This window comes from Gopherus evgoodei, chromosome 8, assembly GCF_007399415.2.
Source record: "Gopherus evgoodei ecotype Sinaloan lineage chromosome 8, rGopEvg1_v1.p, whole genome shotgun sequence".
NCBI lineage: Eukaryota > Metazoa > Chordata > Testudines > Testudinidae > Gopherus > Gopherus evgoodei.
In genome coordinates, this window is record NC_044329.1 from 41,993,864 (window position 1) to 42,011,035 (window position 17,172).

The 17,172-nt window shown below is 44.6% G+C and overlaps 1 long non-coding RNA gene across 1 annotated transcript; it reads right to left on the reverse strand.

The window, feature by feature from the left end:
- Positions 1-4,831: 4,831 nt before the first annotated feature.
- On the reverse strand, positions 4,832-15,574 carry LOC115656489. The gene is made up of 3 exons (XR_004001677.1): positions 15,540-15,574; positions 5,580-5,693; positions 4,832-5,226 (listed from the first exon to the last, which is right to left on the reverse strand). It is a non-coding gene; the product is annotated as an uncharacterized LOC115656489 (long non-coding RNA).
- Between the last annotated feature and the right edge of the window lie 1,598 nt (positions 15,575-17,172).

Below are 17,172 nucleotides of genomic sequence, written 5' to 3' on the forward strand. Positions count from 1 at the left end.
AGGGGGTGTGGCCTCTTCAGCCCACAGGGTGCAGTTAACCCGAGCAGTGCCAGTGCAGCATTGATACACCTCATCACAGACAGCATTCCCAAATGAGATCTCTTCAGGAGTAACCTCCTGTAGGGACTGGGTCACAAATGCTTTGGGAACCAAATACCTGGGCATTTTGCCTAGTTCCAAGTCACTTGCTGTGGAATTCTATCCCTGGATCATCTGAGACAATATTGACTTAAACAATTGAACTCCCCTGTGACCATGTGCACTTACTTTGGTCAGTTGCACCATTTGGAGTCTGCTGCTGTTCACCTTTTCAGAGTGGAGATTTAAACACACGACTGTTTCTTTGATAAAACTGCTCTACAGCCAAAATGCTTCTGAAATAAATGTAGTCCCACTTTACTAATTCTGGGTCACTGAGAACGAAAATGATGCTTAAAATTGTTGATTGGCTCTAGTTTTCAAGATATGCTATTGGGTCAGTATATACGACCCTTGACTTGGGAATGGCGGAGGATAAGTGAGTTATAAAGGGAAGGGATCTCAATTTAAACCAGAAATGACTAAAATACATCTTTGACTGGATCTATGAATAAATCTATGACTGGATTTGGACAGTACTTGCTTTTTAGGCAAAACAATGAATGATGCAATCTGAAGCTGGTATTGCGTCATACATGATATGAATTGCATCATGTTATTCCTAGAAGTCATGGATGATGCAATCATAATGAAGCTTACATCACTCTGCTGAACAAATTGCCCTATATCAGCTCTAGAAATCATACAGTGTCATGCTCTCTTATTTGTCAGTGTTTGATTTTGCAAAGGGACACATTTCTGTTTAGCCAAAGTGAGCAGAGAAACCTCGTACTTGTGTGAACAGTGCAGAAAACTTCTGCTATGTTTGTGGTGAAGTGACTTTTGCATCACAAAAGCGCAGTATAACCACTATGGTTAAGAAAGCCTATCACCTTTCTTTTGGCTGCAAAATTGGAGCTCAGGACAAGAGGTGGGCCCCACACATATGCTGCAAGACTTGTGCAACAAATCTTCGCCAGTGGTTGAACAGGAAAAGGAAATCTATGCCTTTTGCAGTGCCAATGATTTGGAGAGAGCCAACAGATCATACCAGCAATTGTTACTTCTGCATGGTGCCTCCAGTTGGGAAAGGTGTGTCAAAGAAGAAAAAGTGGACTGTGCATTATCCAAACATTCCATCAGCTATACGCCCAGTACCCCACGGAGAAGGACTGCCAGTTCCTGATGCACCAGAATCCTTCTCACTTGAGTCAGACGAGGAAGAGGATGAAACTTCTGGTCCTGAACCATCAATGTCACAGGACCCACATTTTCTCCCATCCTCCTCCTCTGAAGCACACCTCATAACACAAGGTGAACTGAATGACCTTGTCAGGGATTTGGAACTACCCAAGAGTAAGGCAGAGCTGTTGGGCTCCAGACTACAGCAGTGGAATCTCCTGGCAGGCTATCAGGGCAATTGGAGCCCATCAATGCTTGCAGACTATTGCTGGACAGTGACAAGAGATGCTCCATTGAATGAATACGAGAGGCAAGCCAAGAAGCGCCGAGTAGACACTGAATAGGACTAAACTATGTACATAACAGTGTTTTGCCTTTTGTTTCATAATAAATTTTATTTATATAACCCTTCTGCTGATTTTTAAAGTGTTTCATAAACAGGACAGGTGAAATATTATCACGTAAAGCAACCATAAACACATGAAAAGACCTAGGTTTACAATTTATGATTAAAACTCTACTATCTACACAATATACATAGACATAAAATGTAAAAACTTAAATATCTTAGAAACAGTAGCCAATCAGTTGTTTTAATTGTCATATTTGAATTCAGCACATCAAAATACATAATAAATAGCACATTTTATCTCTGAAGCAGACGACTTCTCAAAAATTGTAGACCAGTGTAATATGTCCAGCAGTTTGGAGTATTCTCTCCTGTTGACTGAACTGCATTTGAATTTTCTCCATGTCATCATGCAGGGATAGGGGGAAAAACAAACCTGCAGTAAAAAACGGTTATTTGTCTGAAATTTCCCAATAAATCTGAGCTACATTCTGTCAAACAAAGCTAACATGCAGTTATATGACCAAGGAGCCTTCATGAAAGATAGAAAACCCATATCACAGACAGGTAGAAGACACTTTCATTTTAATTTAAAGTGAAATTCCAGAGTAGGTTACATCTGATGTCTCAGAATCAGGAAGAGAAATTCTCCCCTGATCGACTGAAACCTGCTTCACCCAGCACTGTCTCATTAGTGTTATTTACAGGAGTTTTAGCACCTTCATAACGGGTGGAAAAAACAGCCGACCTTCCCAGAAGTGGCTTTGCCAATAGAGGGAAAAGGGGATTTGAACAGTGCTTGGGATCCATTTGAAATCCCCTTCCAGGTCTGTGACACTTTCAGCTCCTGCCAGAGTGACTCTGATTTAGGATCAAAGACGTCCAAGCACCATTCCCAAGCAGGGACAGCCAAGAACATGACCTCACCAGACACATTGGGAAGTGAAGGAATATGAAGGGGTGAACTCTGCATGGCTCAGGCACAAGGTAACAGTTCTGGGGTGACGGGGAAGGATGGAATCTCTGAGTTGCCCCATCTCCTTCCAGTGTCACAGAGCCTGAAATGACCCTTATTTCCCTGACACTGCTCCAGCTCTTCATCATATTTAAATATATTTTAAACGAGAAAAAAAGTCAACAAAATAACTGCTGTACTGCACAATCCAGGGTAACGTGAGAACAACTGGGAATGAGACAATCTGTCCTCAGAGAGGAACTTGACGTCTTGAACAATAACTTTGCACTGGGAGGAGGAGTATAAATGTGAATCTCCAAGTTTGTTTAGACAAGGAAATGCGACGGTGGTTAGGTCAGAGCAGGAGGAAATGTGCTAGATAACCCCACCCGCTATCCATGGCCCATGTCTTTACTGCAAGAATAGCTGTCTTTTTACATCAGGAAAGTGAACTCAAGCTAGCTGACTCCATGGCAACCACAGTGATGAGACCCAGGTAGATTTTATCTCAGCGTAGCTGGTTGAAGACACCCCCCATCTCCCCCACCTGGGGTGATGACATTCCTGGTAGAAAGGACATCCACTCCCATGACTCGCAGGACAATGGAACTGATAGAAAGGACCACAGGATCCACCCCAAAGATGGGTGAGCTTCAAAAGTGGGTATCCCAGCATCCCCATAATGGGGGAAATACAGCCACCTTACCAGAATTGGCTTTACCAATAGATGGAACCTGGGATTTAAACTCGAAATGACGACACTGTATTTAGGATCCATTTGAATTCCCCTTCCAGGCCTTAGATACTTTCATCTCGAGTCATAGCGACTCTGGTATAGGATTAAATAAGTCAAAGCATCATCTCCAAGCACGGACAACTGAGAACACTTCATCACATGACACTTTGAGAAGTGGAGGGGTAGAATGTGATGACGATAAACTCTGCCTGGCTCAGACAAAAGGTTACAGTTCTGCCGTGATGGGGAAGGAGGGAATCTCTGAGTCACCCCATCTCCTTCCAAGTATCAGAGGGGTAGCCGTGTTAGTCTGGATCTGTAAAACGTGACAAAGAGTCCTGTGGCAACTTGTAGACTAACAGACGTATTGGTGCATAAGCTTTCGTGGGTTAATCCCCACTTCGTCAGATGAATGTAGTGGAAATTTCCAGAGGCGGGAATAAACATGCAAGCAAGAATCAGACTAGAGATAACAAGGTTAGTTCAGTCAGAGAGGATGAGGCTCCCTTACAGCAGTGGAGGTGTGAACACCAAGGGAGGAGAAAATGCCTTTGTAGTTGGCTAGCCATTCACAGTCTTTGTTTAATCCTGAGCTGATGGTGTCAAATTTGAAAATAAACTGAAGCTCAGCAGTTTCTCTTTGAAGTGTGGGTCTGAAGTTTTTTTGCTGCAGGATGGCTATTTTTAAATCTGCGATTGTGTGTCCAGGGAGACTGAAGTGTTATTCTACAGATTTTTGTATATTGCTTATGCTCCAAAACGTCTATAAGGTGCCACAGGACTCTGCCACTTATTACATTTCCTTCCAGTATCACAGAGGCTGAAATGGCACTTTTTTCCTCCCCTTGCTCCTCTTCTTTTAAATATAATTTGCAGAGTTCCATGATAACTGCTCTTCAGCACAACCCACAGCAACGTGAGAATGGCAATGATACAATCTGCATCACTGGTGACTAACAATAACTCTGCAATAGGAGGAATGGTATAAATCTGATGCTCCCTTGTTTCTTGTGGGAAGGGCACACTCGAACTACTCATGGGAGAATGGAGTTGATAGAAAGGACAAATGGGTTCACCTCAAAGAGGTCAAACTGCAAAAGGCAGAACTGGGCCACTCATCTGGACAAGCTGAGGGATATTGGTGCTTCAAACAGTTCAAACAGTTTTTAAAAGTTACTCTGTGGGAATCAGGAAAAGTATTAAAGTATTGATAGCCCTAGAGGGTTTTATGGTGTTGATCCTCCTTGCAGATTCTCTGACGGCTCACATGGGCTCAGTGGCAAGACAAGGTTTTTCCACACTCACGGCTTCCATTGGGGCTCATACCTGTGTGGATTCTCTGATGTCTAGAAAGGTGAAAGCTGTGAAGGAAGCTTTTCCCACACTCATGGCATTTATAGGGCCTCTCCCCTGTGCGGATTCTGAAATGGCGAAGAAGGTGCAAGCTGTGATTGAAGGTTTTCCCACACTCATGGCATACATAAGGCCTCTCCACTGTGTGGATTCTCTGATGAACAGAAAGGTTTGAGCTGCTAGTGAAGCTTTTCCCACACTCCCTGCATTCATAGGGCCTCTCCCCTGTGTGGATTCTCTGATGAACAGAAAGGTGTGAGCTGCTAGAGAAGCGTTTTCCACAGTCACAGCATGTATTTTTCCTCTTTCCCACGAGGATTTTCTGCTGTGTTGTGGTTTCCTTGACGCTCTTCTGAGATCCCCGACAGAAAATAAATTTACCCATTTTCTCTCCTGGCTGCTTTCCCTGCTCTCTTTCTGGTGTGTGCTGAGGCTTGCATGATTTTCTCTGCTCATGACTCTTCGACACATTTCTTTTTTATCTTTGCGATAATTCTCTGTGTTTATCCACTTGCTCGACATTTTCCTGCTGATAATTCTGCTCCTTTTTCTCACCTACCATTGCATCATCTGCTGCGATAGAGACAGAAACCTCAAACAGGGATGGAAAGGGGAACACCAAACCAATACAAGTGTTTGAGAGAGGTCAAATAAAAACAAGAATTCCAAAATCTTCCCCTAAATAGGAGAGAGGAGGGGATCAATTTGGCCTTCACATCCCATCCAAATTCACAGGGGAAAGGAAGGAAGCCATGGCCTGGTGTCTGCTAGGATCTACTGGAAGCCATGAGCTATATTTACCCTGAGGATGCGACCCTTGCTAGGGACAATAATGAACAGAGAGACCTCCCCAAGGGCTTGGTTGGGCATACCAGATATTTATTTCAGGCACTTACAAATTTTGAGTTGGTTTAATGTTTCCTGACCTGTGCAGGGAGCTCTCAGGATCCATCTATCCTCTGAACCATGGAGGTCTGGGACCCATGGCTCTTCTCCTTGTTCCAGATGGGAGATTATATGACGTTTGGAAACTGGAAACCCTGCTCAGATGAAAGAAAACAAAAGAGTTCCGTTGATTTCATATGACTGTGTCATAAAAACACTCTATTAATTGAACTTCAGTGCTTAGAGTGACCCAGTGTGCCTGGGGCAGTCCTCACTGAAAAGGCCAAGACCAGGGCAGGCTGAAAAAGGGACAGCAGATGCTCCCAAAACTGGTGGTTAACATGGAAGTTAAACTCACCGACCAGTCACCAACTGTGCTTCTGATCCCCCACACTGGTTATCAAGAAACTGAAAAAAGAAATCACACGCCCCCTTTATTGCATTCTAGTTCTCTGACTCCCAATCAGCACCTAGGTCCAGGACAGTGAAAGGTTATTTAAAAACTCTGCTCACATAAACAGTGTTCCTCTGACCAAAGGGTCAGCCACATTACCAGGTCAGTATGGGTTTGGATCTTACCCAAAATACTATGATGCCACCCAATCCTTAGCACCTAAACTAAAGGTTTATAAGCAAGAAAGCATCTCAACGAAAGGTTTATTATAAAAGAAAGAAAGAAAGAAAGAAAGAAAGAAAGAAAGAAAGAAAGAAAGAAAGAAAGAAAGAAAGAAAGAAAGAAAGAAAGAAAGAAAGAAAGAAAGAAAGTTGTTAAATGGGAAAGCAATCAGATATATATATATATTTCTGAATGTATCTGGTTCTTAGCAATATTGGTGAGTTTCTGGCTTGAAAGGATCCCTGGTACACATCCACATTATTCAGTCCTTTGTTCAAGCCTTCGGTTTGTAGAAAAGTTGCTCCAGAGGTAGGAATGGGGATTGAAGACAAAATGGAGATGATGCAGCTGCCCTTTATATTCCTTTTGCCAAGTAGCTTCTACTTCCTGTGTCCCAAACACAAGCTTCATAGCACATGGCATGGAAAAGCCTTGGAGGTCTCAGTACACAGGCATAGCCCTGCATGTCTTGCTGACTCAATAGGTGTATCCCCTTAATCCTTTCAGTGGGTTTATTGTATGGCTGATGACTCTGGATGGGCCATCGAACAGGCTGGGCAGCGCTGATGCCAATATGTCTGGCAGTGTCATTCAGAAACACTACACAAATCTGGAATACAGATATACCCTACATATCTGTAACTCACAATACAAAGATAGAAACAAGATTATCATACTTGGAACATCATAACATGTTTCATTGACACCTTACATGGCATATCTAGCACGATTTATTGCAATTTCATCATATTGTTATTTATAATAAAATAATAATAGTAATATAAGGTGTCTCTCAATTCCATACAGCGTCACTTAATAAACTGGTCAATTCCCAGGACCGGTTCCCCGGGTGTTTGAAGATGCCGAACACCTTGCTTGTGAGGGATTAAAATACCCACATATATGTTGGGAACACACAGACAGACCATGTGCAAGTCTGTACCCCTATGTTCACTCTTGTACAAAATTATCATCAATTTTGTTCATAGTATGTCTCAGGGCCGAATCCCCAATCTGTCACTCTGAGTGCAGAAAGCGGGGGCCCACCAGGATTCTAAAGATTAATTTGTCCCACTCTAGGCTTGTATTAAAGCCCCAAAGTTACAGCTTTTCTCTGACCTTGGCTTGGTAAATGTTGTCACCACCCAAATGCAGAAAACCCCAAACCCTTGGAGCCAGGAAGAAGCACTTGAGAATTCTTCCCTCTGGGGCACCCTCAAGCCCTTTCCCCTCCCTTCCGGGAAAGAGCTGAGAAAGAAAACAAAGGAAATTAGCTGTGGCTACCAGATAATCAAATCACATGCACAAACCTCTTCGGACACCAAAAATCCAATCCTGTTCTTAAAAGAGGTAAATTTTATTAAAATTGAAAAGGAACACAATACATCTGGAACGTAGGCTTTTGCTAGATCTTAAAAGAAAATTTTTGTAAGCATCCAAAATAGCTTTCTTCAGGGTTCAGCTTAAAGCTTACAAGCAAACAAAAGCATCTGGGATAGCACAGAGGAGATCCGAAAGCCAAAATAAAAAATAAATCTGATTGTGTCTGTCTAAACATTCCCTAGCCAAATCATTTCTTCTAGGTATGGAAGGTGAATTTTCATACCTGCTTCAAGCCTTACACAGCATTGCTACTCCGCGTCGTCTTCTCCAGAGAACAACAGACAAAGGGAAAGTTACTTTCCCATTTAACAAAGTTGTAGCCTTTCCATTGGCTCTTTTGGTCAGGTGCCCAATACTTTTTTTTTTAAACCCTGTTGGCTTGTTAACCCTTTAGAGGTAAAGCAAGCAGAGAACTCACACCAACAGGGATTTTACAGCCAACTGGCTGGCTGGGTGTTTATAAAAGGGAGATCCCGCCCCTCCCCTTCATTTATCACTGTGAAGTATCATTTGAAAAGACATAATCTACTGAATAGCCTCCTGTTAAACTGTGTAGCAACATTGTATGTAAAGTTATGACATTTTACGGTATGAAATTACTGAAAAAGTTGCAACCCTAACCCTAAGTTCCTCAGAGACAGCAAGGCAAACAGCTGGTCAAATAGCCATTCTCCACCAGGGAGAAGGTGTGAAGAAGACATTTACATTTCATCACAGGGATCGCTTCAAGCTCGTATCTATGACAGCCTGTCACCATGACTCAGCTGAGAACTGAAGTGGTTTCTAGTACAAAGGACTGAATTATAAAAAGAGGTGAGGAAAATGCATGAGACACTCTCTCTCTCCCCTTTCCCTCTGCTCATGACAACTCCTGAAGAACTGAATGTGGGCGGCAGGGGCAGGTTAGGGGGGAGTCCTGGCTGAAAGGAAAACCAGCCTCTCTCAGCAGATGGTGAGAGAAACATTTGTTTTAAACCCGTTTTAGCTTGCTAAGTTAAACATTAGTTTGTGTTTTATCTTGCATTTCTTTTGTAAACAATTCTGACTTTTATGCCTCATTACTTGTAGCCACTTAAAATCTTTTTTTTCAGTAGTTAATAATTTTGTTTCCTTTTTTTTCTAATCAGTGTGTTTGGATTAAAGTGTGTTGGAAACTCCATTTGGAATAACAAGGCTGGCGCACGTCATTTTCCACTGATGAAACAACAGATTTCATATGAGCTCCCATTGTTCAGGAGCATGCTGGACAGGGCAAGATGCACATTTCTGGGGAAGTCTGGGAGCAGAGAATTTTCTGGGGTTCTCCTGTGAGGTACTGTAATTTGTGAGTCACTGACTAGCAGCACTCAAAACTGTCTAGCTGGGAGTGAGTTACATGCTGGAGACTGTGTGTGAACTGCCCAGGAGTGGCTGCTCTCACAGTAGAGCAGTGGAAAAGTCATCCCAGCTTGGAGAACTGAGGGGACACAGCTGTTCAACAGTCCAGATTGTACTGTGCTTAATGTCACAGACACTCAATTTCAAAGAGTCTCCTACAACCCAGAGAAAGTAAATCCACGTCCCAGAAACTGAAGTCTCCAGAGAAAGGGTAAGTCTCCCTGGCACTGCTTCTTGCTGACAGATGGGTCCAGAGAAAAAGACAGAGTCCCGGGGAAGCTGGAAACATAAGCGTGGGGTTCAGTGGAGAAAGGGAATAGGAAGGGCAGGGATATTACTGAATGCAGGATCTGAGCAGTACTAGATATCAGGGTAGCACATAGTGCAGCCCATTGGCAAACATAATCCCAAATAAACACATAAAATGATGGGGTCTAAATTAGTTATTTCCATTGATTTATATAAGGGCAATAAGATATTCTCTGTATTACTGTCTCTTTCATTTTAAATAATGCCTAACATCCTGTTTGCTTTTTTGACTTCCTCTGCACACTGCTGGATGTCTTCAGACAACTATCCACAATGACAAAAAGATCTTTTTCCTGATTAGCCTAATTTTGCCCCCATCATATTGTATGTATAGCTGGGTTTTTTTTTTTGCAATGTGCATTACTTTACCTTTATACACATTTGCCATTTTGTTGCCCAGTCACTTAGTTTTGTGAGCTCTTTTTGAAGTTCTTCACAGTTTGCTTTGGTCTTAACTATCTTGACCAGTTTAGTATTGTGACATTATTGATATAATCTGGGACCATATAGAACATGGTTGCAACCAAGGTCCTGTAGTGGCACCAAATCTTATGTAAAGGGGGTCATGTAAGGTGTCCAAGACCAGGTTATGGGTTCTTGGTTATAATTATGGTGTCTATATGTATGTAAAATTTTGTAGTTGAAGTTATGAGTATTGGCTCTTTACTGTCTGTATTTCGAACTTATGCTGTGCTTCTGGGAGACATCCCAGACAAGTTGGTGTTAGCTCTGCCTAGCATGCTTGATGGCCCATTAAGGGCCATCAGCTATTCAAATGACCCACTGAGAGAAGGCAGATACGCCTTGTAACTCAGCAAAGTATGCAGGGACTTGCCCATGTGACTCCAGACTCCATTTTGCTGTAATTTTCCACAGTAAGAACAAAAGTGTTCTTACACCTGGAAAAGCCTATAAAAGACTGATGCCTCATCTCCATCTTGTTTTCAGTCCTGCTTCTTATCTCTGGAGGAACTTTGCTACAAACTGAAGCTCTGAACAAAGGACTGACTGACGCATCCCAGAGGGGGATGTACTCTAGAGACTTGATTTGAACCTGCAGTTTACTCCATCACTGCTACAAGCCTGAATTAAGAACTTTGCCATTACTGCATGTAATTGATTCCATTTAACCAATTCTAGCTCTCAGCTCTATCTTTTTCCTTTTATGATTTTAGATTCTAAAGGATTGGCAACAGCGTGATTTGTGGGTAAGATCTGATGTGTATATTGACCTGGGTCTGGGGCTTGATTCTTTGGGAGCGAGAGAACCTTTTTCTTTTATTGGAGTGTTGGTTTTCATAACCATTCATCCCCAGGACGAGTGCACTGGTGGTGATACTGGAAGACTGGAGTGCCTAAGGGAATTGCTTGTGTGACTTGTGGTTAATCAGTGGGGTGAAACCAAAGTCCTCTTTGTCTGGCTGGTTTGGTTTGCCTTAGAGGTGGAAAAACCCCAGCCTTGGGCTGTAACTGCCCTGTTTTAAGCGATTTGTCACTCTCAGTTGGGTCCCACCAGAACCGAATTGTCACAAGTATCATCTGCAAACTTTGCCACCTCACTGTTTACCTCTTTCTCCAGATCATTTATGAATAAGTTGAACAGGACTGGTCCTAGGACTGACCCTTGGGGAACACCACTAGTTACTCCTCTCCATTCTGAAAATTTACCATTTATTCCTACCCTTTATTCCCTGCCTTTTAAACAGTTCTCAATCCATGAAAAGATCCTCCCTCTTATCCCATGATAACATAATTTATGTAAGAGCCTTTGGTGAGGGACCTTGTCAAAGGCTTTCTGGAAATCTAAGTACACTATGTCCACATGCTTGTTGACACCTTCAAAGAACTCTAATAGATTAGTAAGACATGATTTCCCTTTACAGAAACCATGTTGACTTTTGCTCAACAATTTTTGTTCTTCTATGTGCCTGACAATTTTATTCTTTACTATTGTTTCAACTAATTTGCCTGATACAGACATTAGACTTACCAGTCTGTAACTGCCAGGATAGCCTCTAGAGCCCTTTTTAAATATTGGCATTACATTGGCAATCTTCCAGTCACTGGGTACAGAAGCCAATTTAAAGGACAGGTTACAAACCATAGCTAATAGTTCCCCAATTTCACATTTGAGTTCCTTCAGAACTCTTGGGTAAATAACATCTGGTTCCAGTGACTTGTTACAGTTAAGTTTATCAATTAGTTCCAAAACCTCCTCTAGTAACACTTCAATCTGTGGAAATTCCTCAGATTTGTCACCCACAAAAGGTTTGGGAATCTCACCAACATCCTCAGCAACGAAGACTGAAGCAAAGAATGCATTTATTTTCTCCGCAATGACTTTATAGTCTTTAAGGGCTCCTTTTGCATCTCGATCATCCAAGGGCCCCACTGGTTGTTTAGCAGGCTTCCTGCTTTTGATGTACTTAAAAAACATTTTGTTATTACCTTTTGAGTTTTTGGCTAGCCCCTTCTTCAAACTCCTCTTTGGCTTTTCTTATTACATTTTTACACTTAATTTGGCAGTGCTTATGCTCCCTTCTATTTACCTCACTAGGATTTCACTTCCACTTTTTAAACGATGCCTTTTTATCTCTCACTGCTTCTCTTACATGGTCGTTAAGCCACAGTGACTCTTTTTTAGTTCTTTTGCTGTGTTTTTTAATTTGGGGGGATACATTTAAGTTGGGCCTCTAATATTGTGTCTTTGAAAAGTGTCCTTGCAACTTGCAGGGATTTCACTCTAGTCATTGTACCTTTTAATTTCTGTTTAACTAACCCCCTCATTTTTGCATAGTTCCCCTTCCTGAAATTAAATGCCAGTGTTGAGCTGTTCTTCTCACCACAGGAATGTTAAATGTTGTTATATTATGGTCACTATTTCCAAGTGCTCCTGTTATAGTTACCTCGTGGACTAGATCCTGTGCTCCACTCAGGACTAAATCGAGAGTTGCTTCTCCCATTGCAGGTTCTTGTACCAGCTGCTCCAAGAAACAGTCATTTAAAGTATCGAGAAATTTTGTCTCTGCATTTTGTCCTGAGGTGACATGTACCCAGTCAATATGGGGATAATTGAAATCCACCATTATTATGGAGTTCTTTATTTTGATAGCCTCTCTAATCTGCCTTCGCATTTCATCCTCACTATCACTGTCTTTGACAGGTGGTCGATAAGAGATCCCTATTATTATATTCTTATTAGAGCATGGAATTACTATCCATAGAGATTCTATGGAACATGTGGTTTCATTTAAGATTTTTACTTCATTTGAGTGTACATTTTCTTTAACATACAGTGCCACTCCCCTCCCCACCCCCCGACTATGACCTGCTCTGTCCTTCCAATATATTTTGTACCCTGGAACGATTGCATTCCATTGATTGTCCTCAGTCCACCAGGTTTCTGTGACGCCTATTATGTCAATATCCTCCTTTAACACGAGGCTCTCTAATTCACCCATCTTATTATTTAGACTTCGAGCATTTGTGTACAAGCACTTTAAAAACTTGTCACTGTTTATTTGTCTGCCCTTTTCTGATGTGTCAGATTCTTTTGTGTGTGAATGCTTCTCGTCTGATCTGGCCCCTACTTTATCCTCTTCCAGCCTCTCTTCCTGACTAAAACTAGAAAATCTCTATCACTAGATTCTTCTCTAAAACAAGTCTCTGTCCGATCCACAAGCTCCTCTGCAGTCATTGGCTTTCCCCCATCTCTTAGTATAAAAACTGCTCTGCAACCTTTTTAATGTTAAGTGCCAGCAGTCCGGTTCCATTTTGGTTTAGGTGGAGCCCATCCTTCCTGTATAGGCTCCCCCATCCCCAAAGTTTCCCCACTTCCTAATAAATCTAAACGCCTCCTCTCTACACCATCATCTCATCCACGCATTGAGACTCTGAAGCTCTGCCTGCATACCTGGCCCTGTGCGTGGAACTGGAAGCATTTCTGAGAATGCCACCATAGAGGTCCCGGATTTCAGTCTCTTTCCTAGCAGACTAAATTTGGCCTCCAGGACGTCTCACCTACCGTTCCTTATGTCATTGATATCTACATGTACCATGACCACTGGCTCCTCCCCAGCACTACACACAAACCTATCTAGATGCCTCGAGAAATCAGCAACCTTTGGACCAAGCAGGCAAGTCACCATAAGGTTCTCCCGGTCATCACAAATCCAGCTATCCTTGTTTCTAATGATCAAATCTCCCATTACTAACAGCTGCCTTTGCTTAATGTCTGGGGTTCCCTCACCGGAGAGGTAACCTCAGTGCAAGAGGTGACCCCAACACCATCTGGAAGGAGGGTCCCAACTATGGGAAGCTTTCCCTCTGCTCCCACAGACTGCTCTCCTGCCCTGGGCCTTTCATCCTCCTCAACAGCGCAGTGGCTGTCTGACCGGAGGTGGGAGAAAGCTACAGTGTCCCGGAAAGCCTCATCAACATACTTCTCTGCCTCCCTTAGCATCTCCAGTTCCACCACCCTGGCCTCCAAAGCCTCCATGTGGTGTCTGAGAGCCAGGAGCTCCTTGCACCGAATGTACACATATGCCACCCGCCCACAGGGCAGGTAATCATACATGCTACATTGAGTGCAATAAACAGGATAGCCCCCACTCTGCTGCTAGGTTTCTGCCTGCATTCTCTCTTACAGCTACCTAGGTTAACAACAGGGTTTTTGTTTCAACCAAGAAGTCTGTATTACAGCTTAAATGTTTTAAAGAGTGGCAAGAGTATCTCGCCTCCTTCCCACTCCCCTTCCAAACTCCCTCACGAAACTCCCCGTTAGCAGCCCTAGTCGCAAAGCTCCCTGGTTGCTTGCTCACTGCTTTACAAAGCACTCCCCTATCACATACCTCCCCACCCCCAGCCCCTGCTGAAAGCCACCCAGGGTAGGGGGCTGAGAGCACCCCCAGGACCCAAGCCCACACCCCCAGCCCTGACTCCTGCAACCCAACACACATACCCAGCCCTCACACCCCATGCTCTGACTCCTGCACCCGCCCACATCCTCACCCCCACCCTGAGCACCAAATATGGGAGCTCCTGCACACACACCCCCACATTGCCATCTGCATCCCTCACACCAAAGGGAGCTGCCCCAGGTAAGCACTCCACACCCAAATGTCTTGCCCCAACCCTGAACACTCTCCTGCATTCTAAAACCTGGTCAGACCCTGCACCCCAATCTCCAGCCTGCTCCTGCACCCTAACTCCCTCCCAGACCCTGCACCCCCAGTCCTGACTCCTCACCCTGAACACCCTGCCCTCACTGACTCCTGCACCCCCTCTCACACGCCCAGCCCTTACTCCTTCACCCTTCACAAACACACCCCAGTTCCCTACACTCCGATTCCTGCAACCACCCATACCCCCTTCCCTCCCCCACCCCAGCCCCCTGCCTCTCACGCACCCCTAGCCCTGACTCCTGCCCCCTCCATTCCCACCTGCATTGCTCGCATGAAACAGGAGCGGCTCCAGGTAAGAGCTTCACACCCCAACCCCCTGCCCCAGCCCTGAGCCCCCTCCCACACCTTAACTCCTGGCCAGACCCTGCACTCTAACGTTTTTAATTTTTTTTAATAATAAATTAAAAAGCACTTTACAAAAGTTAGCTAACAGTACAAACAATATTTGGAAAGATCATTAAGTGGTGCACCAAGACTCTCAGCAATTTTCAAGTGGTCTGTGGAAAAATCAGTTAGACTACAAAAACAATCAAGGTACCTCATTTTATTTTCATTTACTTACTATTACTCATAGGAGGAGGATGAAAAAAATGAATGAAAAATGGGGGTTGGGGAAGATAAGAGAAAGTTCTTTTTCTTGCCTGGGTCCCAAGGAGGGACCCCAAAAATGGAGCTGAGTACAGGGCCCCACTAACACTAAGTCCGCCACTGAGCTTCCTTCTCTGGATCCCCCCAGCCAGCGTTCAGGGACACACGGACTGTCTGTGTGATAGGTAACTCTGGACCAGCAGCTCTGACTCCAGCAGCCTGCTTGTTACACCCCAAGCACATTCAGGTCTGGGTGGAGAAGGCTCAGGGTTTGAGAGGTCAGGGGTAAGAAGCTTCTGTTGATTATGCCGCACCTAACCCTCAGTTTTACTTGAGCAAACAGGAGATATTTGACACTGTGCGATACGGCTCCTGTGCTCTGTTCCCAAAGTGTTCTGCAGCAGGGGAGGGTCTCTGACAGTGTGTGTCACTGGTATATTGGCGTGATGCTGAAACAGGGCAGAGTAGAGGTGGCATTGTGGGGCTGGCGTGAACCATCTCTCTTTATTTCCCCTTCCAAGAACCGAGAGGAGAGTAACCCTTACCTAGCGAGGTCACATTCTCATAGTTCTCCTGCATGACATCCCTGTAGAGGGCTCTCTGAGTAGGGTCCAGCAGAGCCCACTCTTCCCTGGTGAAATACACAGCCACCTCCTCGAAGGTCATCGGCCTCTGAAAGAGCGAGAGTCCAACACTCAGTACCTGCTGCCCCACTCACAGCCCCCCTGTACATGGGGGACAGGAGCCAAACAGAAACTCTGGGTGGATTGCAGTCAGAGTCCCACCCCCACCCTGCTCAGAGCATCCAGGAAACACCAGGGGGAGGGAACAAAGAGAGAGCCCCTCCTATCTCTCAACAGAGCCATCACACACCTACTAGCCACAGACTGATTCAGGAGATGGAGCCCTTAGCAGGTCCAGGGACAGCTCCCTGGTCAGAAGCCCAACACTCTCCCCATTCTGAAGAGCTGGATGTGAAGGGAGGAGAATCTCCCCTAAGCCTCACTGGGTGGGTGCCACCTTCATATCTCACAGCAGCCGCTGGTTAGGCAGGTCGGGCTCCAGCACTATGAGTCTGGTCAGTTTTCCCAGCTCCATGGAGCTAGGTTATTTTCTGCCCCACAAACTAAAGCATTTCCACCCTCGAACCTCCTGGGTCTGTTCCTAGAATCTAGGCCACTTATTAACTAACTCCCAGCAGGTTTAGCACACCCCTGTCCTGCTCCCTTTCTCCACCCTGTGCATTTTCTGCAAACCAGACTGTGCAAACCTTCCCATCTCTGGGGTATTTGCTGTCCCGCTCCCTCCTGGAGGAGCCCACCAGCAACCCCCTGATAATACCTTCCTGAACTGGCTCCTCTGCAGCCATTTCTCTACCCTGTCCAACGAGAGGACGGGATGAACTGGAGCGAAACATGGACATTATTCCGCAGTCTGGCAGGGTGAGAAGGGCAGTTCTGAAGGTTTCAGAACAGGCTTTAATTCATTTCACAGCATGATTCCCCCAGGCCCTTTCCATGCAGACCGACGCCCTAGAGTCTGCCATGCTGAGAAAGGCTTGATATCTTTTTACAGTGTAGACCTGGCCTCTCCGGCCAGGCTAAGCCCACAGAGACATTTTAAGCTTTCTCCCTCCCCCCGTCCCATAACAAAATCTCTGAACACGAGGCTAGAAAAAAGCAGAACCAAAGGAGTCACTGTGGAGGATTCCCTCAGACACTGATCCCACGGCAGCCACACCCCAACAGGGGGAATATGGAGTCAGGAACTGGATTCTTCTCTGTTTGATTCTCATCTTTTCTACAGGAAAGTGACTCTATCCAGGGTGCAGCAATACATCTTTCTGGGCAGATTAGAGATCTGGAAATCTCTCTCCAAACTCTTCTCTCCCACGGCCCCTTTCAGTCTCTCTTTCTCCTTCTATCACATTTCCCTGTCCCCTCTCCCTGCTCGTCTGGTAGAAAAGTCTCATTCCTGGGTAGTTTGCTCCCTCATTGCTGGATTTTATCCTGCAATTGCTAATGGGACGAGAAATGAGGGGTTCTGTTTGCGTGGAGTCATTTTAAGGCCAGACCCCAGCATTTTCCCTTCGTTCCTTTCAGATCCTTGGAATGTCTGGCTCCGAAATTAGTATTAACAGGGCCCAGGGCTGCCCTAGGGGGCTAGGACCAGCTGGAG